This window comes from Nasonia vitripennis, chromosome 5 (genome assembly GCF_009193385.2).
Source record: "Nasonia vitripennis strain AsymCx chromosome 5, Nvit_psr_1.1, whole genome shotgun sequence".
NCBI lineage: Eukaryota > Metazoa > Arthropoda > Insecta > Hymenoptera > Pteromalidae > Nasonia > Nasonia vitripennis.
This window is the reverse complement of record NC_045761.1, coordinates 3,455,294-3,478,660: the sequence shown is the minus strand read 5'-3', so window position 1 is coordinate 3,478,660 and position 23,367 is coordinate 3,455,294. Positions and strand designations below refer to the sequence as shown.

The 23,367-nt window shown below is 48.7% G+C and overlaps 1 protein-coding gene across 4 annotated transcripts in view; it reads right to left on the bottom strand.

The window, feature by feature from the left end:
- The window catches only part of LOC100122071 (ras-related protein Rab-27A), a 120,437-nt gene that overhangs the window by 94,365 nt on the left and 2,705 nt on the right, over nucleotides 1–23,367 (bottom strand). For all 4 annotated transcript variants that reach the window (XM_031932417.1, XM_031932418.1, XM_031932416.1 and 1 more), the window contains one exon: nucleotides 12,730–13,023. The gene's annotated coding sequence lies outside the window, so the exon portion shown is untranslated. The remainder of the gene's footprint in view (nucleotides 1–12,729; nucleotides 13,024–23,367) is intronic.

The window sequence follows — 23,367 nt, the reverse complement described above, 5'->3', positions numbered from 1 at the left end:
CCGCTGCTGCACACAACAACTGCCGCGCGTGCACGAGTTCCAGACTCTCCTTCTGTCTCTCTCTCTCCTTCGCTTAGCTTCTTCGTCCCTCGAGCCGCTGCAAATTAACGTAACCTTGAGAGAGTCACACTCACACACACACACACACGCGCGCACGTGCACGCGAGAGGCGAAGAAAGAGAGCTGGCAAACATTTTTAGCCCGGCTGCTGCAGAGCGAGAGAAAAATAACACGCGAGGCTTCGGCAGGAGGAGGAGAAAGGAAGGAAAAAAAACTATCGAGCCTGCTGCAGTCTCGCGGAGCCTAATACCAATCCAAATATAGCCTATGCTCGGGCACAAGTGCATAATACGCGCGCGAGAGCGTAGAGAGCTGCGAGCAAAGTGAACGTTGGAATCCAGAAAGGCTGCAGCGCTGGCGAATTCTAGCGCGAAAGCACCCGCGGGCTGAAAATCGCGAGAGATCTCTCTTATTGCGTGACTGCAGCCGGCTGTCCGCGCGCGTTCCGCCATCTGCTCTCTCTCTCTCTCTCTCTCTCTCTCTCTCTCTCTCTCTCTCTCTCTCTCTCTCTCGGCTAGATGTATGATTCGGATTCCTAGAGACGTGCATAGCACCGGAGGAATACTCGAATAGCTGCTCGCGAGAAGCGGCCTCTCAATTCATAAATCTCTCTGGCTTTTACGTCCTAATACGCGCGAGAAATGAGCGGATGTATGATCACCTTTTTGTTCTTCCCTTGAAAGAAGAGGTTTTTCGCGTTGCATGCTAATAACCTTCCTCTCGAAATAAATTCTAAAACCTGGGAAATACTGCACGCGAAAACACATTTCAATCTTACCTCTCGACGTGGAGTTGAATAGTCCCAGCCCGATCCAGCGATATCCGAAAAATAGAAAGAGAAATAGCTTCAGCCACATTTTCTGCGTGCGCAGCAGTCTCTTGAAAAATGAAAAAGAGCCCTTGGCTAGATGGAAGAAAATGAGAAGAGGGAAACAGCGCGCGAGCGCGTATAAAGAAACTGAAAGGGCTGGCGTATTTCCCAAGAAAGAACGAAAGTGATTTGCAAGGACTGCGCGTTTCGTCTTCTGGGGAGACTTCATCTGCAGCGAGGACCGATATCTTTCCCGTAATTCACTGATGTGCGGGGGAGAGGGAAGATTGTGTCGCGAGACTCGCCAAGCCAGCATTTCTCTCTCTGGAAACAATCTGAATTTTATATGCGAGGCTTTGCGCGCGTCTGGCTGTTCGTCTCTTGCAGTTTTCTAATTGTGAATATTGGACACAGACCAAATGTATCGTTCGCAGTCTCTTCGGAAAAAATTTTTTATCGCGAGAAAAATGAAGCCACGCACACTCGAGGGCTCAGCTTTTTTCTATACATACGCGAATATCATACACAGATCCTGGTCCCCGGCAATAATTCAGCGCCCTTTTAGTTGAGTTTATCGCGCAGAGTGATTTACCGCGCATTGTAGGACCATTCGTGCGTTTAATTTACGAGCGCCGGGAATCTTTGCCGCGGCAGCTACGTATGCGTACATACCGGGCTACAGCGGAGAGGACGAGTAGCTTCGGAGAGAAAAAAACGAGGGAAGCCCGAGAATACGATACTCGTTCGCAACGCTGCAGTCCGTATAACAAGTCACGCGTATCCGCGGCCCTCAGTCGCAGCGCCGAGGAAAACGGGTCTGCGGGACAAACTGTATTATCTTGGGCTTGCGAGTGAATCACGACTCGAAAAGCTCCTCCGCACGGCCACTCTCGAGCTCGGAGAAATAAACGTTCCACGCGAGATGAATAAATCTCGAGACGCGAGGCAATTCGACGGTTGATTAAAAACTCGGAGTGAGCAGTCCGTAGACGGCTGATGCCGGGATAGAAATAAGACCGCGAGCGAGCTGGAGATACACAATAAATTTGTCGCTGCTGCAGCCGGCCTGAGCATTGTGCGGAACTGGAGCGAGATCCTCGAGAGCTCCATTCTCAAACGCTCTCGATCCTCGGGATGAATGGTGTACACTACGAGCACATTGTTCAGTTCGCTCGAGCGTATGTTTTTATTTTGGCTGTGGGTGATATATTTTTTTCGAAATCCTCGGGCGCTTTCGAAAGCGGTTGTTGCCTCGAGTAAGGCTCGAGGCAAAAACCAAAAAAGACTAAAAAAAAAAGACTCGCAGCGCGGTTCGAAGCCTGCTAATCTATTATCTCACTCCGCCGAAGGAAGCCTAAAACTCCATTGTATATAGGGCCCGTCCCTTTGTCCCACATACGCGGCGCGAATGTGCAAATACGTCCTTCCTTTCTTCTGCCGCTTCTTCATCGACGGGCGCGCACGTAACACCGAGGGGTACAGCACACATAGACACACCAAGGAACTCAATAGTATTATCGAAGGGCTGCGCGCGAGCTTTAAACTGACGGGCGCCATCCGATATTAGGCGGAGAGGATATCATCCCTTCTGGGAGAGGAGACCCTATAGCTATATGCAAATTCCGAAAAGCAATCGACGCGCATCGATCGGAGCGGCGAACCGGAAGAAGAAAGGAGCAGAGTGAGTAACCCACATTTGCGCGGCGCAGATGTGCGGCTCCTCCTTTAAATCTATTTAGAGGTGCAGCGCCGACGGCTTCTACGAAGCCCGAAGTCGATTCGATTATTGCTCTCTCCCTCCGCTTACTTCTTTCGCTTCTCTTTTCTTTTATCGGCAATTTTACCCGTGTGCTCGGGGGCTGTTTGGCCGTCATTATTGGCCGCACCGCCGCTGGTGTGTTTTTGCGTTTCGGGGATGACGACGAGGAGAGAGAGAAAAAAAAATTGCTCATTGTAGCGAGTGGGTCAGTAGGGTGCGTGCAGCCCAGTCGAACCTAAACACAAAGGGGAGCACACAGGCGCATCCATAATATATGAATAAACTCTATCGAGCTAATGCTAGAAATTATGCGACCGAAATTGAATGTTCACGCGGTTGTAAAAAATAAAGGCGGAAATCGTTTCCTACATCTTTTCTGAAAATATTAGCCAACGGTCGACCGTGTTTTTTCCAAATAAAGACATTATCTATTGTGAGCCCACCGAAAGTCAAGCATCTGGCAGCGACATCTTGACTATTAGCGCTCCCGGAGCTGCGCGCGATAGGAGACAAAGAGGGAAAAAATGCGCGTGCGCGAAAACGTTAAGGATTCCCCGTGCGCGCTTTCCTTTGTGCAGAGGCGCACGCGTGCCCGGAATATACACGCGACAAGGAGCAGTGCAGTATATATATATATATATATATATATATATATATATATATATATATATATATAGCAACACGCGTCATCGTGGGCGCCGGCTCGCGCACAAAGGAAAACCTATGGCAACGGCTGCTAAAAATCCCCTCGGCATGTCCCCCCTCTCCCCTCCCACCTAACCGAAGGGCGCCTAAACGCTAAACTCTTTTAATCCCATTCGGACGTATATATAGTACACAGGGAGCAAGAGAGAGAGAGAGAGAGAGAGAGAGAGAGAGAGAGAGATAGAGAGAGAGAGAGAGAGAGAGAGAGAGAGAGAGAGAGAGAGAGAGAGAGAGAGAGAGAGAGAGAGAAGCGCAACAGCCACGCGCGCGTGCCTGCTGACCTCGTGCACGAGAAACGCTTTTCCTATGGGGTAACTCTCTACGAATGGGGAGAGCTGCTCTCTCGAGCTGGCCGGTATATACCGAGGAATAGGGGCATCTGCCCGCGCGGGCTTCTAGACAAAGAAGTGCCGCAATCGCACGCGCGTGTATACGAGGCCTATATATATTTAGAGCCGCACGGGACGCGCATCCGGTACTGTCGTCGGCTTTCTTACAGCTTCGCCCTGTAAACGCTTCTGAGGCTTGTTCTGCCGCACGTCTCGTCTTTTGATCAGCGTCTCGATCAAGCGAAGAAATAATTTCTGATAGTCGGACGACGCCAAGTGCGAACGAGCGTCAGTATACACGGGCAAAGAAGCGCTCCGTTTGGCGTTCACCTTATATACCGGTTTCCCTTATTCGAATCGCGCGCTTGCTATGAGCCGCGCGCGCAGGCTGAACGCCCGATAAGTCCGCGGCGACGGCTGACCATAAAAGGCCCAGAGTGCAGCGCGATCACGCGCGACGATGAACTTTTCGATCAGCGGAGGAGAATTGGTGCATCGCCGCGTTGCTACCCACCGGCTCGCTTCGGCGACATGTGCATTGCGGAGCTGTCTGAAAATTCATGAATCCGACCGACGAGAGAGACGAAATCGAAAGTCGAAGAAGAGCTCGCGACAACAGATTGGGTGTCCTCAGAGCGCAGGCCGAATGCGCGATCGACGAGCCGAGAGCAAAAACTCGAACAAACTTTCTCGCAACTCGCTGCATTCTCCGCGGATACACGAAGGCAGTTTTCTCGAAAGCAGTAAAGCATATAGCGCTCGCGACAGTGCAACAGGGCGCGTTTTTCTGCGAGCCGCCCGGTTTATGCGTGCGCGTTTGTTCGGCCATTCTTCGGAACGCGCGACGATAAAAAAGCTCGAACGCATTCCGGCTTGCAGCTAAAACACACAGACGCGGGCATACGTCCCCTCGTAAATCAAGCTTGGTCCTGCAGGGCCGTAAACGCGCGCGAATGCGTGCCGCGTGTATGTATAGGCCGTCCTTAATCGATTTCGCGCCGCGTGTATAACTCCGTGACTCGCGAGAAGGCACGCTTACTCGAGGTTGCGCAATGTTTAGCGAAAACTCGCGGACTCTCTTTGTTCGGCTGTAATTTGATGGTGATTGCGACGTACGGGGTGCAAACGTGTTATTTCTGCGTCGTTTGGGGGAAATGTCCGAACTGATTTCTTATTGAGCGATCGGATGAAATGGTGACATGTTCTACGACACCCGCTACTGTAGCACGTGGCACATCGCGAGGAAAGGGGACACGAAGGCGACGGGAAGAAAGGAGCGAGAATCGTGGAGAAAAAAGAAAGGTGAGAGAAAGAGAGAGAAAGAGAGAGAGAGAGAGAGAGAGAGAGAGAGAGAGAGAGAGAGAGAGAGAGAGAGAGAGAAGGCAGCCAGAAAACAATCGTCAGTGGGACAAAGAAACGAGAATGCCGAGAAGTATAGAGCGAGAGAGAGAGAGAGAGAGAGAGAGAGAGAGAGAGAGAGAGAGAGAGAGAGAGAGAGAGAGATGGCGAGCATCAGCAGCGGGAGCAGGAGCGGCAGAGGCAAACAAAGAATGGCAAGGACAAAGAGATGGAAAAATTAAGGGAGAGCGCGAATCCCATGGGAATCGGGATCGAAGAGATTCTGGGTGGGGATGAGAGAGCAAAAGGGGCGCGCGGAAGGATAAGCGCGCGCGTGTCGGCGAAAGCTCTTTGTTCGCGGGCCGCCGTCGCTGGCGCCTCTCCTTTTTCCCCGGCAGGGGCGCACGTGGCAGGCACTGCTCGCGATGAAAATTCGGTGTTGTAGCGACAAGTTGATGCCCCTATATACATGCGCAGGACGATCGAGAAATTTCCCCGGCAATTTGTGGAATGGATCGGACCTGCGTCCGCTTCTGTGCTGTTGTTATTGATCCACACACAGGGCTTTCCGGTAAGCGTGTCTATTTAAAACACGCGTCTTCCGAGTGATCGATTATATGGCTAGGGAGAAGGTGAAAAAACAAATCCTTTGTTTTTCTAGCAGCTCGCGCTCTTTTCCAGTTTGCGCTCGACGTATGCGCGAGGGGCGTTTACTCTCCAAACTTTCTTTGTTGCGCCCTGTCACAACAACCGCACACGTACCGCGAGGCGCCGGATCAGAGTTGATCGAACGGCTCTCTCTCTCGATTGGCTCGCTTTAAAATCGGAGAAAAACTCTTACACGCGCCGAGAACATAATTCAGCGAGCGCTGCTGGGAGACTAGAAATTCCTACGGTCGTTCATTACAAATCGACTAATGCAGCCCACGAGCGAGTCCAACGACCGCGCCTCGACTCCTACGGCACGCAGCGCACATGCAGTCAATAAAGGAGCGAGCGAGATCGTCAAAATCGAGCGGCGATCGATCTCTCTACGTTATATGCTGCTGCACTACCGCACACATCGGCTATACAGGTATACACAATCCATAAGGTGCGCGCGTAAAAGGCGAGCGCGTGTGTGAATTTTTCCACGCGGTCGTTGATCTCGTCTCTCTCGCGCGCGCGGTTTGCGAAACGAGGTCGGAGCGAGAACTCTCTCGACCTGGCGTGTATAGACGGCACGCACGCCTGTGCTCTAACCCGATCGGGAGAGATAGGTACTGGCATGCGCGCAGACGACGCCGGGAAAAGGTGAGGAGAGCAGTCGACCTGGAAATACACTTACGCCGGTAATACGCACTTCTCTGTGCTTCTTATATGCTGAATTACAAATTTGAAGTTTCGCCTCGCCGGTCACGGAATATAGAATAAGCCTGGCGATGGTTTATCAAAAACTGATGTACAGCCGCGTGCGCGCATTGACTCAGCGATAAAAATCTTCGTCATCCTATATATTCCGACAAAGCTCCTCCCAAGAGCCTTAATTCCCCTTACATCCCTCGCGCGTCGTACCTCACGAGATTCGGGGGCAGAGCTGCGCGCGCGGTAAATTGCTTCGGCGAAACAAACAGAGAAATCAAAGTACTCGCGCTTAGGGAGGGAACAAAGAAAGTCGTACATGCGGGCAGCTCTCGCGATAGCGCCGGCACAAAGAAAAATCGATTCCCCCGCGGCTCTCCGGAATCAATTCGTTTACAGGCCCGACGAGATAACGCGCGAGCTCTCTGCTATGCTGCCGCCTCGACTCTTGAGGGAGTAGACCATACTATATAGGATATATTCGAAGGAGGAGGAGGAGGAGGAGGAGTCCTCGGAGGTGGGGAACGAAACGAGAGGGATGGAAGTGCATGCGCGCGAAAGAGGCAAGGTGCAGCGCCGGCGCGGATGCAGGCTATATACAGTATATACAGGGGGATGCGCTCGATGCATCGGCCGGAACTGGGCCAGTGGGTCTGCTGCAGCTGTGCCATCTGCTACTACACTCTTTCTCGTCTCCGATCCTACCGCGGCGGCAAATAAAACGAGTGTATTATGTACGAAGAGATTTCAGACGTGCTCTGTTGCCTTTTTTCGGGCCCGGATCTAGAGCATGCGAGGGGCTGAAATTGCGAAGGGAGAAGCTTCTCTCTCTCTCTCTCTCTCTGAATATAGTGTGCAGCAGTTCGGAGTTTAGTGTGAAGTTCGCAGGATGTTGCTTTAGGGGAAGGTGTGGAAGTGACGGCATTTCAAGCCTCTAATCCGCGCGCGTGTGTAATATATTCTCGGCCAGATATTCGCACTCGGAATAACTTCGTGATTTATTCGATCTATGCAGCGCGAAAGGATGTTTTCATCGGGCGTTTCCTGCGGCACTCGTTAAGTTTCGCAAATGATCGTCAAACGTTTCGATCAGCTTTTTTGCCGTCGCGCGCGTGCGTTACGTGATTCGAAAAGCACACACAATGGGTCTATTGTGCGGGGGACACTTCCAAAAATAGCGTGCGAAATCGGCTTATTGTGTCGACAATTTTGTCTGGAAGTCTCTCTACGCACTCGACGGCGCCTGCCATTTCGACTGAATTTTCGCCAAGATGATAACGCGAGGTCGAAGCTACGAAAGTGAATTCAAAAGCGGCATTTTGAATATCGCCTCCTCTCTCTCTCTCTCCCTTGGACGCTCAACGTCGCGAACAAAGAAATTGGGTCAAACACTTATCTTCGAGGTTATCGCGCGCACTCGAATTTAGTTAAATTATCGTTTATTTTTAAAAGCACACTGCACACACAATCAACGATTCACGGCCTTATCTATACGCACACTTGGCCCGCCGCGTAAAAAGCATCATACGCCCGTCGGTTAGCGCGCGCATCGGAGCGAAAAAGAAAAACACGTATTTTGCTGCAGCGAATAAATATTTGCCTATAGCTTGAAATTGTTTCTCTCTCTCTCTCTCTCTCTCTCTCTCTCTCTCTCTCTCTCTCTCTCTCTCTCTCTCTCTCTCTCTCTCTCTCGTCGTTCCGCGACGCCACGCGGAAGTGTGCGATCGAGCGCGGGCGTGTGGGGGTGACCTTCGCCAGCGCATTTCGCACTTTTAGACTGGCTTTTTACGATTCACAAATATTTGCCGTGCGGTCCCTCGAATACATGACCGGAATGACACAACGAGCGGCGGGCATGTATTACGCAACGGCTTTTTACGTCACTCGGACACACGAATATAATTCCCCCACGCCGACGCGGTTCACGCTTTATTTCTATATAATTCGCACACAGTGTGTACAGTCTGCTCCCAACGCCTTATTGGCTCCGACATTTAAAAACTGACCAAAGAGATGCGTTCTATTTTCGACGCTCGCATCCTTGAATCCGAGGTATTTTTAAACTTCGCATCCCTGCGGTGCCTCTTCTTTTATTTTTCGCGCGCTCTTCCTCCGCGCAGCTTATCTCTACACCAACCGAAAGCGAATAATAAATGTGTCATTCGGCTTCATTTTTTTCTCTCGTGAGTTAGTGTTATGCGCGGCCGACACGCCTACCGCGCGCCAAACTCGTCGCTCTTATCGATGCTTATCACCGGAATTGCAATAACATATTCCGCGGACCAGTGCGCTATGAGGTATTGCGTACATAAGGTTCGAGTTTCGCGCTTTTCAGCTGGATTTACGCCAACAACAAACAGTATATTTCAAACCACTAATTTCCTGTATACGCGAGCGACTGAGTGTAAATTCGGGTCGCTAATTGCACCTCGGCTCGCTCGAAAGCTTCCTTCTCCGCATCAGACATCCTGCGTCGCGTTTATAAAAATCCTGAGTTTATAGTCGTCGTAAAGTGCGAGCGCGGAGCGAGTCGGCTCATCCGCGCGAATAAAGATTTCCACGCGCGCGTATCACTGGCATCGGCGGGTGTCTTCCCTCGTTATAAAACCGCGACTTTCTCTTTTATTGAGTTTATCAATTAGAAAGGCAGACGTTATTCCGCGCACGGCTATATTTACGCACGCGATATCGGGCTTCAATTTATCGAGCGCATCTGCGCAGCTTTCCACATAGTATAGACCGCATCAAATGCAATGGATAACAAAGTCGTTTATTTCGTCGATTCGCGACGCGACTTTTCATCCGATATGCGAGCTTTACGCTCGGTCGCCTCCCGAAATCATCGACGCGCGACCGTGTTCGTGTCTCGAGGTGAAATCGGCACCGGTTTGCTCTCTCACACGAGATCCGTATATACAGGCACTAACGCTATGCATCAGATGCACAGCCTCTTCCGCGCAGCTTGTTGCACATAGAGCTAACGAGCGCACTACAAATTGTCACGCGAGCCGAGCCTTATTCGAAATTTATGTCTTCCAGTGCACTGAACATCCAAGGCGCGGGCGTGGGTGAGTTGAAAATCGAAATTCACCGCACGCGGAAATGCAGCCGCGAAAAATACGAGAATTTCACGCTAGTACAGGTATAGAACGTCTATGGAAGATGTTATACACAGAAGAACCAAGGGGGCGAAAATTCAAAATGGCGCGGCGGCGGCTGTAGGAGGAGGCTTTTTTCGGCGACGCGCCCAAAGCGGCTTTTCTGGCTCTCTCTCTCTCTCTCCATTTCTCCGTCGTCCTGACAAGGAGCCGTCCTATACACTGCAGAGAGAGAGAGAGAGAGAGAGAGAGAGAGAGAGAGCAGAGGCGGGAGGAGAGAGACAGTGGCGAAGGAGGGAAGAGACATAACAAGAGAGAAGGAGCTCGGGCTCTCTCGATCTCTCTCGACTCGTCGTCGTCGTAATCGCAGGCTGCAGACAGTAGGTCGTGAGTGGGTGTGGTCGTGGTGGCACAGAGGACACGGCGAAGGTTAAACTCGGCGCAAAGAGGGAGAACGAGAGAACTGCTTCTTCCTCTGCAGCGTCGCTCGTGCCGGCGATGCTTCGGGATAATTTATAAATAATGTATCGTATTTTGAGTTATACACGATAATGGGGCGATCAAGAAGTAAACAAAGTATACGAAGCGCGTAGGAGAAGAAAAGACGAGCCGAGAAAGTAGAGAGAAGGATGGAGACGCGAAAAAAGACGAAATCGACGGGTGACCCTGGCATGCGCGGCTCAAAAATAAGCCAGTGCTACGCAGGCAGATAAAAATGAAGACGAGCGAATTCGACGAAGATTTTTATATACGTTGCGCTTTACCTTATCACTTCGAGGCTATAAACAAAATCTTCAAGTGTTTTGGAATATCACCGACGCTCGCGATACAGCTCCCTGAATTGTAATACACAATAAACCTTATTGCAAGGGGATTAGAGCCTCGTAATAAAACCCTCGAGCCGCGGAATTATGTTTGCGATATGTTAAACAGGGGCTATAGAGAGCAGTCGTTCGAATCATTGATCGATCACGATGATGTTTTATATTTTGAATCCATATTGCCGCTAATTCCTCACTCGAAATCAGCATTATTATTCAGTCTCAACATTGCATAACGACTCGGTAGCGCGAAGTTTATTCAAATTGAATTAAAGATATCGCATAGCGCGTGATACGATACCCCGGCGTCGAAAAAACGACCGAGTGAGTTTTTCTTCTTTGTTTTTCGATCCGTCTATTAATATTCGCGTTATGTGTGAGGTTACAAAATACAAAATTAACGATGTGAACGTGAGCAAAAACAGAGCCACCATGGCGTCTTCTACACACGTGCTGCAGCATGTGTACACATGTATATACCTATATATAATACGATACGTTGCCAGCAGCTTCGTTGCATTCTTTTCACATTGCGCGTGTCACAAAAGAGAATTAACTCGGCAAAGTTATCATCGCACTCAAGTGTTGCCGAGCCAATTTATGGGCTGTTTGTTTTCAGCGGCGGAATAATCTTTATTTCTAGAAAGTAACGCTTATTTTTAGCCGGAAAGACTAAATATAAGGGGTACAGAAGCTGAAGCGCTTAAAGAATACTTTTTTTTTCGTGAAAAATTATCGACTAAAATTACGATAGAGCCTTTGAAAACAAAAAGAAAAACACGAAAACCAATAGCAACATCAGGCGATCGGTTGGCGATATTTTTAGCGCGCGAAACAATGAGCTGCAAATCACAGAAATAAATTTGCTCGCGATCGCTCCCATCAGCCGGTGAATAGCATTCTGTTCAATTGTGTTATGGAACACGTTACGTGTTCTTTCTTTCTCTCTACCTCGGTCCCCGCAAAAGCCTGCTTCGCTCTCTCTCTCTCTCTCTCTCTCTCTCTCTCTCTCTCTCTCTCTCTCTCTCTCTCTCTCTCTCTCTTCTCGGCTCAGTGTAAACAACATTCGCCCGTGTATAAGCGCGGACCCACGCGAGGCTTGTAAGTACGAAACTGGATGCACGGGTTTGGCCGAATGCAATCTTTGCCCGAGAGCGAACCGCATGCTGCGCTAATAAGAGCAAAAGAGGCTGCGGCGGACGAGGAACAGGCTTTGAGAGGAAAGGAGAAGAGAAGAGAGAGAACCGATAGCTATGTACGACCGAAATATCGGTCGCTCAAACTCCGAAATAATGACTGTCAAGACGCTCATGAGTGTCGCTCGCGCGAGTGGGGAATATGTTGTGAAAGGAGATAACGATGTTTTTAATTGACGCTTTAAAAAGAGGAACGAACAAGAGTTTTGCTTGCTTTTCTCAATCAAAGATCCGACGCAGGAGTACGACTGGTTTATCGTTTCGCGAAATTAGTCGAATTCCTAAGTAATTATACATCAGGCGATCGATAAAGCCACACAGTTTATCGCTACACATTTCCTCTGCACATGTAGCTGTGGCATAAATTTAAAATTAAGTCCTCACCCGAGAGTCTAAGAAAATTCGTTCGGTCTTACAGCACGATGCACAGCGTCGCTTCCCCTTGACAGGTTCCTGCATATAAATACGCGTATAAAAGGGAAATGCTCCACCTGGCGCTCGCCGCGCGCAGTGTGTAACGTCGTATAAGAACACCGAAAAGCAGCAGCAGCCGCGGCGGCTCTCAAAGAGATCTTTCTCCTCTCCGAAACGGAAAGTACGAGCGCAGGCAGACGGAAAACTAAGTTAACGGGAATGCATCATTCAGTGTGCTTGATCTCCCGCATCCATGAATATCATGTAAATTCCGCGTTTACAGTTCGGTTTTATCGTTGAAAAGTTTAGTTTTACCAACGAGAGGCTTCGTATAGCCGAAGCCGAAATGCAATGATGTGTGGGTTGCGTCCCGCGTGTCAATAAGGATAAAACAAGACGCTAATAATCCTATATGATGGAAATTACATCGATGTTTATCCGATCGGGCGATTATCTGATATTTTTTCGTGTGCAGCTCGAGGCTATGATACAGAGACGAGTCGAAAGTGCCGGGCACACGCGAGTGTGCCTACGTGCCAGACATTAGCAGCAGCAGCACTTTATATATTATATGCGCGAGAAAAACAAGCGCCTTACGCCGCTATAGACCGTATACTAATCGTATGCGGTAGTTAATCTACACCCACGGTGACGTACCGTCACGGGATGCATTAGAATTTTCAAGTGCCATGTGTACGTATACGAGTACCAGGATCTACTTATGCCCCGGCACATGCGTGTATGCGTCTGTTTTGAAGGTCGCGCGCACTGTAAACATGCTGATCGGAAGCCGATGGGAGAATTACAAAAGTACATACATACGGATTTAATTTGCATAATAGACGAAAATCACTCACTTGTCTCGGTGGCCGATGCCCGCGTTGAGAGCAGCAGCACCACGTCTTCCTGGTCATTTTTTTAATGCGCGTTCTGGCGAAGGTCAGAACTCGTAGTAGAAAAAATCGAGGACCATGACTTCCTGGGTAGTCTTCAGCCGGCTTCGACACACTTCAGAGATCCCTTCGAACCCGCCCACGAGTGAGCGAGTGTAACCGAAGACTGGAGTGCGCGAAACCAGCGGAAAAATCCTGGACGTCGTCGATGCTGTGCCGGGTCATCCGTATCCCACCAGACGAAACAGCTGGCCAGACCTGAAACAAACGATCGTCGAATTATTATCTTGTAAACGAAATTTTATTCATGAATAGTATGCTAAAAGGGAAAAAAACACGAACGATAACGAGGCATTTTTTGGGCACTAACAGGGGCCAGCTCTCGCGGAACGCTCCTCGACTGCGCTCTTTGACTCGCCTTTCTTTTTCTCTCATCATCCGGCCATCACGGTGACGTCGGCGGCGCAAGTATTTTGCCGACACTTGGCTGCACTTCACAGTCGCTAATGCGATTACCGCGCTTTTATTTCCGTACCCGAGAAAGATAGAGAGAGAGAGAGAGAGAGAGAGAGAGTGAAAGAGCTCGACGCCCCCGACGCCGCATTCCTAGTTATTCCCTTTCGAGCCAGGAGCGAGAATTTGAAGTAGGGAAACGGAGTGAGCGGAGAGGTGCAAAAAGAACGAGGCGCGCAGACGGTAAATTGAATCTCGCCAAGAGGCGGCGGTCTCGACAAATTAGTAGAACGCTGTGTGCGGTTCGCATTTTTTTCGCCTTTTATACGCGACACGTCTCTTCTCGCTGTATTCCGTGAAAAACGGGCGTAAATATAAAGCGTCGTCCTGCCGCCTGCGAGCTTCCAGATATAAACGCGCACATTATGTGTATTAAATTTTTTGCCAGCAAGTTTCACTCGCGAGAAAAAACGGCGAGGAGACATCGACGTTTCGTTTGTACACACGCGGCTTGTTTTAAAAATAGTCCGAGTGAATGTACTCCGGTAAACGAATACCAGCGATGACCCTGTTCGTATGATTTACGCTGCAGAGTGAGAGAGAGAGAGAGAGAGAGAGAGAGAGAGAGAGAGAGAGAGAGAGCCTGATGGCATCACGTGCACGCGCGACTCTCCGCACGAGCGTGAGTGTAATAAGCCGTCAGTTTTTTCTGTCTTTCGCGGTGATGAGTCAAGAGAGCTGCACTTCATTATGTGTTTGACTCGTTATTGTCTCTAATTTATTCGCGCGCGGACATTACGCGCTGGGGAGCTATCAGGTACTCGGTCATTTCTTCGTTTGCCTCATTAACGCGCCGACTGCCAACCGCGGCGTCCCCGCAGGTGTTTGCTCCGAAATTCACAGCCTCGGTGTAATTAACTGCTTCGTGCGAGAGAAAAATATCGAAAAAATACGAAAAAGGTCTATTTGCTATTTCGACCGCACTTGTTCGCGGCTGTTATGAAACGCGATTCCCCACAAACACACTTTTTGTGAATCATTGTTTACGAGAGGCCGATTTCCCTGCGCCCGCGTAGCGCATTCCTCGCGTCTCCTTTTTTTCAGCCTCGCGTGTATGTAACGCCATCGTGTCCCTCTCTCGGCTTCTCCTCCTTCCTCTGCGGCCGTTCTGGGAGGCAAGTCGAGCAAAAGAAGTTACGCGAGCTCCTCTCCGATTTCGCAAGGCTCTCGAGCTCTCTGTCTCCTCTTGGCGAGTATATAGTAGTAGTAGAGTATACTACGCGCTGACTCACGCGTATAATCGCTTCGCGCTCAATGAAAGTCCGCCAGTGTGTCCCTCTTTATGTAAACACGTTCTCTGCTCGTCTCCTTTCTTACTTCTGGGCCTCTCTCTCCCTCTCCTTGTATATTATGCGCCTCTTTGTCCGCGGGACACCTTTGCTCCGAGAGTGTTATGAGCTTATGTAAAAAGAGCAGAAAAAAGTTGTTCTTCGGCTGCGCTCGGGTGAATCGTTGCACAATTGATATGGGTTAAGCGCCGACTCGCAATGGATTACATCTCGTTCGCTCGCAAGCCTTGCAAAATCACGCATCGGCCCGATAAATTTAAATCTTCGATTCCCGAAACGTTGCAGAGGCGACGAGGTCGAAAAGCGTCGCGAGCACAGGCAAACGCTCAGCTGCGCGGCCGCGGCAATTAAATCGTAAAAAGTAATTCATGTTAAGGCCGGATTTCCAGTCGATCGATACCGCTGTGCCGCTGCTGTTTGCCACGCGCGCGCGATCCTTTGGCCTTCGCCGGTCACTCGGTACGTTGCACTCTCGAGCCGAGTCACGTAATGACCATATCTGCGCCTGCCGACTATGCAATTTTAATACAAAAGTCCGCGACGAATCGCGAGCAAGTGTTCTATAAAAAGCGTGTCAGTGTGAGTAATTCGCCGTTTTCGGCCTCCGCGCGATCAAGACTCGCTCTCGAGTCAAAAACGTTTGCCAAATCTTTTAAACAAAGTCGCCCGCGGATGCGCTAAATCCGCGATGCGGGAAAAAGTAGTCTTCGTTGGCGTACAGCACTGTCGTGTTTGTGCCGAGTAAAAGGCGACTCGGCAGAAACGGAGACACCGCTCAGCTATACTCGCGCACACATACGTATAAGTATACGTCGCTGGCGCGGTGCTCTCACGTACACGGCGCTCTACGGTCGACGACCTCGCGGCCTAGTTTTAAAAACCAAAACAAACCTACATGCTGTGTCGAGTATACTTATTATACCGTGTCATCTTCGGGCAGAGCTCGAAAGAGGATCGCGACGATTATACTGCCCGAGTAAAGGGAGACGCACGGACGAATTTGTCGGAGATCGATTGATTCGACGAGCCAATTCTCTTTTTCCTCCGTACATGCGATTTTACGAGCGACTCGTAAAGTGGCCCGGAGCAACTTCCTTCCTTTCGTCGAGAGGAAAGCCGATCATCCTCGGAGACGCGATTCTGGCGACGGCCATTAAATGCCCGCGCCTTTTACCGAACTTTTCCCGAGCGTTCTGTATGGGGCTTCCGGAAAGGGTCTCGCATTGACCGTCTTAATGGCCACGAACGTTCTACTCTCGCTTGGGAGAGCTTCCGATCGCCGAGAGCAGTTTTGTAACTAATGGAGATTCCAATTTTCGTTTATCCGAGGCGGTAGCCCAACGCAAAAATTCGAATTCATCTGCTCGAGAGGAGCACGCAACTGCTCTCGGCCGTATTAAGGGTCTAGCTGGACGAGTGACACGTTCGGCGAACGTCCGAACTGTCCGACCTCTGTCAAGTATCCGGCAACACAGCAGCCGCGCGGATTCCGATGGGGAATTTCGAAATTGAATTTTCCAATTAAGCCGGTCGCGGTTTCGCATAATGAAACAGAAATAGAAGGAGCACCGTTATTCCGCCGGGGAGAATTTTTTTTTTCACGTAACCTAATGCATGTTATTTCGGACGTAATAAAATTACAGTCTTGCATGAAAAGCGCAAAATTAAGCCGAGCGATTAATGCACCAGACGTAACACAACAGTTACGAATAATTTTCAATGGTGTATTACGCACAATTTTCGCAAGGCCGCGCGCATGACTGCTGCACGTGAATCAGACCTCTATATATAGTCACTTGGCAATAATTAGCGTCTCTCATATATAAAGCGTGCGACGCGAAAATCGTTGGCCTACGTGACGGGAGTGGCGTGTTGCTCGGCGCGTCGTCAGGAAATTCCACTTTATTTTCGCGGAAAACATGTGTGCTTCGATAATCTCGCCTCTCGTATACTATAGCAGGGACTCTACGGTTTTCAAGCTGAAATTATAATCGCCCCGGAGCGCGTCATGCGCGCATAAATATTATATCTTTATCGCTGGTGATCGATTCTTTTTTTCTCGATCGCGTCTTACTCGCCCGACTAGATCGTATTATACACGACGACGATCAAAATGCACACGTCGAACCGCCGAAATTAAAAAAGCCGATATATTTACAATCTCACGAGGCGCGCATTTTCATGACATCGTAAAAGACGCGCAAGATCGCGCGAGGTTTTCGCACTTTACGGCCGCGATGTCACACACCGATCGAAAATAGCGTTATACATGCGCATAATACCGTCACAGGTGTGTAGCACATAAAATCGAGAGCGCCAGATAAAAGTCATCGATTTTTATCTGGCATCGCGCTCGCGAACAAACATCTCGACGGCGCAAAAATTTGCGCGACGCGGTCACGTGCCAATATAGCTTGTGCGCGAGAGCGAGAGAGAGAGAGAGAGAGAAATAAGTCGGCGGCGCGATAATGCCGGGAACACGCATCAGCATTAATGCCGAGGCGAATTGTATTATACACTCGCGAGGCAATAGCAGCGGCGAAGATGGAGGCTCCTGATAAGTCTGAGCGCGTAATTGGATGCAGAACGATATGGCTATTTGGTTTCAAGGCTATGCAATTGCGTTCTCGGCATCATGTGGGATTCCGCTATCGCGGCCCCCGAGAGATGTTATAAGTCCAATACGACTCTCTTTCTCTCTCTCACCCCCCCCCCCCTCTCTCCGACAGCTGATAAGCAGATAAACAAACGCTGCCCGACGATTTATAATATACAGCTCTCTCGCGCCTACACGTTCGCGCGGACTATTGCGAGCATGCACTGCATCACCGGTAACAGGAAGTCGCCCGACTTTTTTCTCGCGCATAAAATAATATTCGCGGCGAGCAATTTCTAAAGGCTTACTGCGATTCGTAATTAATTCAGAGAGTGCAACGTGCGCAACACCTGAATGAGTATTTCTCGCATTCATTTGCTCAATCGTCGCATCTACGCTATACCTAGATTTGCGCAAATATCGATACAGAAAAAAGAAGTGCGCTCGGCACTCATCCTTGCGCAAATAAACGAGATAAGGGTCATCGGCATCGCGCGGCGCGCGCATAGATGAAAACTGTCGTTCCCAAGGCTGCGAAACCGCTGCGCTCACGCGGAGTCACTGTACGCATCGAGCAGATAAAGTTTGTTATATGTATACTATATGTATACATAGTCCGAGCTACACTCTTGTGCTGGTCAACGCACACACATATAGGCGCGCGATTCGCGCTGTAGTCCTATAGAGGCACACTATCGCGCGTTGTTATCGTTAGGCTGATACTCGCTGCGCGAGCGAGTAGTAGCATTAGACGCGCGAGCACGAGCGAGCAAGAGAGAGAGAGAGAGAGAGAGTTACGTAACGTCGCTAGGGTCAATGTATCCAGTAGTTTTATGCAATTGCATGCCGGTACGCTCTCTATGAATAGCTCTCTCGGCCGCCTAGGCCAACGCGCCGCCGCCGGCGATGCGGCTTCGAGCGACGACGACGCGCGTTCTGCAAACTACTTTCATTATGCAACGCGCGTTGAATACCCTGTGTGTGTGTGTGTGTGTGTGTGCACGCCGCGCATTTTGTTGTGCGTGCGTGAAACTCTGGGCCACGATATGGTTGTAAATATACATGTGCTACGAGACTGTATCAGTCGTTCGTTTTTTGCGCGGATTCTGATGCTGCGCGGGATGGCGACGATGAGCGGCCTTGCAGATTTTTCCACTTGCGCGAGAGAGCGTTCTTTTGTGCGATGCATCTGATTGAATTTTAATAAATACGAGAGACTGTTATAATCGATTCTCGGGCAGGTTGCTGAATTTGTTTGTCTACGCGGAATCGATGGGAAAACCAGCTATCGAGTGACTCAATAATGCACGCGATGGTGATTGCGGATACTGCGGCGTACACAAAGGTCGGAGTTTGAGTTATAATCGATATAATAGAGCTGGGTATAATTATTACGATGCTTTACATCGATAATATTAGCTCGGCGGCAGTTTCGCAATCACGGGACGTTCGTTCAAAATAAAAGTTGCATACAAACTACGCGATTATGCTAAGTACGATAATTCATCGAATAACCAAAACTCGGATTTCAGGCGTAACAACACCTGAGAGACGATGCGAAATACCGTCCGAGATTTAAAACCGAAGCCGCATGATACGTGAAATAAAATTCAGAGCGAGCATCGTCTCGTCGCGGAGAAATGAACGACGAGCGGAAAATACATCGGGGAGTGTCAAGCTCATCCAGCGGCGGCTGACAGGCGAGAAGCCCTGTAATTTTCTATCCCGTGGTACACACCTACTGCATAAATATAATATATACAGGACTGCTGCGCTGTCGAGAAAGTGGGATCGAGCGTTCCTATATACAGGGGCTGCGCGTCAATTGCATCGTCGGCTTTAATACCCCCGCTTGCGCCCTACATCGCGCCATTTCGCATGTGCGTTTATGGGGTGTATCTGTATACAATGTATGGCATGCATCGACACTGGGGTCGGCTACATAGTACATATCGCGAGCGCGCGAATAACTTATGCAAACGTACGCGAAATCAGCGAGGGTTTGCGGTATTCAGCGCTTCGTGATTGATGACAACTTTTGTTGTCGCGCGAAGAGAAATATTTCTTTTTTCAACTCGGATAAATTATATTGCCAACGAAAATACACGCGCGTTTCGCCCGCCAGCCACCGCGTCGGCATTAGCGAAAACCACCGAGCATGCAGGAGAGTAGCGGCACACCCCAACGCGAGAAACTCGATTAATATTTAAAGAAAAAACGGGCCGCGTGTGCAGTCGTTGCTCAAAAATGTATGTAGATTAGACGCAGAGCGAAAAGTTTGCCAAAAAAGCTCGTTCGCTCGTAGAAGGGTCGATTCTGCAGCGTGTATACTCGTATGTGCGGAAAGAGAGGCTGGGCCCCCCTACACTCTGCGCAGGGAAACCCCAGTGCGATACGAGCAAACCTCCCGGTCGCGAGTGTGTATGCATGTGTATGTATACTCGTATACGCGTTGCAGGGGATCGTCGAGCACAAAGAGGCAACCGAGGGTTGCGCGTCTGTGTTGGTGCACGTGTGCGCCGCTGCTGCTGCTTTGGCGACGGAGGGGTTCCGACTCGCAGGAGGGAGGAAAAGGCGCATGCGCGGGGATGAAATGGAAAGTTGTGCACGCCCACTGGGGCAATGCTGCTTGTGCCCCTCTGCAGCGCCCGCGGGAGAGAGAGAGAGACAGAAAGCGGAACCTAGACCTACACCCTCGATTTCCACACCCACCCCACGGTCAACCCGGTGCCCCCAACCTTCAGCGCTCATTTTCTCTCTCGCTCTCGCTCCCCTCGACGCTTCCTCTATCCCTCTTCTTCTCAGCCCACCCCCTGCTGCTGCTGCTGCTCTCCAGGCGCGTCCCTGGCAGCGAGCGAACCGGGGGGACCGGCCGGAGCTCTTATGCCGATTGAGGTCCGAGTTCTTTTAACGGTTTCGACTGCTGTGTGTCTTTTTGCGCTTTTTCCGGTACTGCGCGGGCTTTGAGCTTTCGTTTTTGTTTTTCAGCATAGACATGCAAATGTTTGGAGGGAAATTTCAAAGAAGAAAACAAACTGACTCCTCGGTGGAGAAATTTATGAAGTCGTTTATTGTCGATCGACCAATTCGGGCGATACTTATCGAGTCGCTGATAAGGGGGCAATTAAATTTATACGAGAGAGAGAGAGAGAGAGAGAGAGAGAGAGAGGGCCGAAGATTAAAGTGTTTGCCAAAAACACTCGTAAAAATAAATTCGAGCGATAGGTGCAGAAGTGTGCAGGTATATTGAAGAAAAACCCACTACCTTCTCACCGTGCCAAATGGCCTGGAATTTTAAATTGTTTAATCTGGCTTGAAACATTTTGGCGTAAACACGTATATCTCGCTGAGTTTTATGCAAATGCAAAATCCTAATCGAATAATCCCGATAAAATATACAGTTTCGCAATAGCCGGCCAGCTAAACGTATATTTATTCAATAGGCATTCGCGCGAGTTTTAATCCATCGTCAGGCGCAGGCATCAGTGCGAATATATAAGTTCGATCGTGGCCTGCATGAAGGCAACATCTGGCTGGCTTCGTATGGTATACGTATACCTCCGTATAGTAGCCAGAGCCTGGAAAGAACGGCTCCATTCATGCCTGCCGTCCTAGAAACCCGAAACGATCAAAACACTTTTTTTCATTCGGAAGCCCTCTCTCGCATTTTTAATCGCGTATAGTACGCTGCGTGCCTGCATCCCGGTTTATTTTGGATGCTACTTTCGAAAGCGGAGGCAAAAAACCGTCGCTCGTTACGATAACATATTATCTTTCCCTGGATTCTTTCTTTACACGAACATTCTCCGAATAGATTATATATTTAGCTTCGCAAATAATAAAAATACCACGTGTTAAAAAATAACCCGGCGTGTTTATTCTCCGATACAATATTGCAGCTCTTAACACATTTTTATTATAAAAATAGAAATCCAAGTCAAACATTTGAACAACTGCGGTCTTGTATAAAGTCAACGTTCATTTAATATTTATCGCGCTAAGTTTCGACGAGAGTTAAAGTACACGACGCGCCGGCGACAGTCTTGAAAGGCTGGGTTAAGGAACTTAGTTCTCTTTCGGTCTCGTGTTTCAAATGCTTTGCACCGGTCAATAAAATTATGCAACATAATCCAATATGCCTCTTCTTACGCGGTCTATACTGCGACCCGACAGCAAGGCTTCGTTACTTCGCGAAGACGTAGAGCATTTTTCTGTAAAACCGGCGCAAGAATATATTATCGAGTCATTTTCAGTATACACAACGCGTTGCACAACTGTACAAATATGATGCAAATCAACTGCGCGTAATCAATATTTACTCGTTATTATTTAGCGCAAAAATGTAATAATTCATTCGTTTAGTTCTCGATGCGACGACGTTGCGAAACCACGTTACTTTACTAGTGAAAAACTAGCAAAAACCTCGTATGCCGATACGTACGCAGAAGACGTAAACAAAATTGAATTCCAGCCTTATTTTTAGAACTTGGGGCCACAAGTACACAAACGGTCAAAGGGAAAGAAAGAGGAGCAAAAAGACCCCTCTCTCTCTCTCTCTCTCTCTCTCTCTCGTCGAGACGTGGGAATCAGCGCCGAGTCGTGCGCAAAACCATTTTTCTTTTCAGCCCTCTGTGCTACTAGTGTTGCTGCACGCATGCACGCGTATCGTACACGCACGAGGGGTTTGTACATTTTCGAGAGAAGCCCACGGTTTACTCGGCAAGAGTCTCAACTACGGAAAGGATGAAAGAGTGACAATGTGAAATTTCACATGTTTTACGTGACAGTGTCAGAAAGTCTAAAGACAAAATTATGCTTTTTAAATTGGTTGCGGAATAAAAATACTCGCCGAGGTGGATTGCATGCAAATGAAATTCAAGTTCGCGCGACCGTTGCGAAAATATCTTATTTTCCGCAACCGATGTTCAGCGCCGTTGCTTTTTGCAAATTCTGCGTTATCGGAATCTTAACAATGAGCGGTACCTTATTTACAGAGACTGATACGTTTTTCAGTCAATTATTTTACACTTCAAGCCAATGAAAATTTGACGGATAAGATAATAAAGTATTATATGCGAAAGCGTAAAAGTATGACGCGATAATTCGCTAAAAAACAAAGAAACCGTCATTTTCTCATTAGTGGCGCTCGTAGGTGTGACGATAAGAGGCAAAACGTTTGATAAGACTTGATGTAACTCTTGAGAAAGGTGATACGCGGTTGACACTTTTATTTGCGCAACTTTTTTACGAGATACGAGTACACATTAATCGCTTAATCAAAATAATATTAAAAGCAATGTTTCTAAATATCTACAAATGATAAGAAGTCTAATATTAGCAGTATTTTTTAAAATCCCGATGATTATATAATTTTCAATGTGTTTACAGGCGTTATGTATGATACTCGGAATAAGTTGGAAATGCATAGACGTTATTATCATTTTTTTTTTTTTCAAGACTCAGACATTTTTTATCTTATTGCCAAGCGGAAAATATTCCGTCACGCACATTTGAGGAGCTGGTGCTTATTTCTGCTTTTATTTTTGGTGCTCGCTTTTTCGCGGCGACTTTGAATCGCGTGTGAATGTATGCAATACTTATCGTCTCGTGCGAAAACAACGACGATAAGTCGCGTGTATAGGACGTTGTATATAGCTTTGCGGGTTGTAAAGCTAAAGTTGAGAAAACAATTTCAGCGAGCGGCAAAAATGCGAGAGCTTATCACCGAGGTCTTTTTCTTTCTGCACAGCTGGAAGAAAAGGCAAACGCGATTTTCACGCAGTTTTCCTTGTTTCGATTACGCGATAAAAGTGGCAGTTTTATCCTTTTGAAAAACGTGAGTGTGCACAGCGTGACGAGCTTCTCCGCGAGCGCGCGAGACAATGCGCGATGAGAAAACAAAAGCAGAAAAAAGAAAACGCGATGCGGGAAAAAATTTATTTTTGCAGCTGCTGCGCGCAACGGCTTTTGTTATCGTAAGCCAATTCGACATGACCGTCCAGACGCACATGTTTTGCGAAAAAGAATCAGGGATAGCGAGCGTTATTTCGAATTTCGTTATTAAAGTTGAAATAACAAAAAGAGTTTTTTCAACCGACGCCGATAACCAAAACAACGGTGCTTTAGTCGATATTATGATATTTTCGTAACAGATTGAAAATCGTACTTATACAACTGCATTTATCCGGAAAAATATTTTTACGA